Consider the following 1,223-nt stretch of genomic DNA (forward strand, 5'->3'; position numbering starts at 1 on the left):
CCTAAACCAAGGATAAAATAAAGCATAAATCAAAGTGTTCATGACTGAGTTATAATAAACACACTAATAGCAAATCTCATAAATATAAGTAGGGGTCATGAAGCCCATAAAAACATCAAGAAACCTATCAATTGTATATGGTAACCACGAAATCATAAATGCTACCACTGTCACTCTCAGGGTTTTAGCTGCTTTTCTCTCTCTATTAGCCACTCTGGCTTTGTAACTCTCTGAGGATGATTTTGTTTTACTTGACATATTTTTCAATACTTATATTTTGAAATATTTTCAATATTTATAGCTTGTTGTTTAGGTACAAGAAAAATCTTACTATGAAGAATGAACAAAACAAGGGTAAGTATGAAAATAACAGAAAATCTACCAATACCCAGTCTTGATTTACAACAATTTGACAAGTTGAGAGTTCTTACTGATTCTTCCATCCCATCGTCACTGACACCTGTGTAGAACACGGCACTGTTATATACAATGTGCAGGATCCAGGAGATGCTGATACAAATTCCTGACACAGACACCGTGACCTTGGTAGGATAGAGTTGAGGGTCAGTAACAGCAATGTACCTGTCGATGGAGATGAAGCACAAGTGGAAGAGAGAAGAGTAACAAAATGCTGCATCACAGCATCTGTGAAGGGTAGAAAATCTGGCTCCAAAGGACCAGCAGCTCTCCACGGTGGGAGGCATGGAGCTCATTCCAAGAAGAATCTGGACAAACCCTAATCCCAATAAATGCATTTATAAAACAAAGAGCTAGATATCTTCCAAACTTTTTTTTTTTTTTTTACCAGCTTTTACTTGGTTAAGCTAATGTTTGGCAATTACCTGTTGGTTTCCCCAATTATTTAACCAGCTTGATATTTCTGAAACCCAAGTTTTCTAAGAACCACAGTCCTGATTCATTAATAATTTTAATATGAAAGGTGCTATTTTAGGGGGTGGCTCAATAGTGTAGCTGTTATCATGTCTGCTTTATACTCAGAAGGTCCTTTGTTCGCTCCCTAGGTAGAGCCACGGACCATACCCCTGGGTGTGCCAGACCAATGGTACAGGTTAGGAGCATGTGGGTGTAGACGCCCCACCTTCAGGGATTCAGTTGTTAAGGACAAAAGGCAACAATCATAGGTCAGGAGTGGAAGTCGCTGGGGTGGGGCGGGAATGAAAGAGGGGTAAAAAATAAAAGAAAATAAAATCTTCTAAGAAAAT

At 38.7% G+C, this 1,223-nt stretch overlaps 1 pseudogene; it reads right to left on the reverse strand.

The window, feature by feature from the left end:
• Positions 1-6: 6 nt before the first annotated feature.
• LOC107195276 lies at positions 7-704 on the reverse strand (annotated as a pseudogene).
• Positions 705-1,223: the final 519 nt, after the last annotated feature.

Source organism: Pteropus alecto, unplaced genomic scaffold, assembly GCF_000325575.1.
Source record: "Pteropus alecto unplaced genomic scaffold, ASM32557v1 Scaffold3010, whole genome shotgun sequence".
NCBI lineage: Eukaryota > Metazoa > Chordata > Mammalia > Chiroptera > Pteropodidae > Pteropus > Pteropus alecto.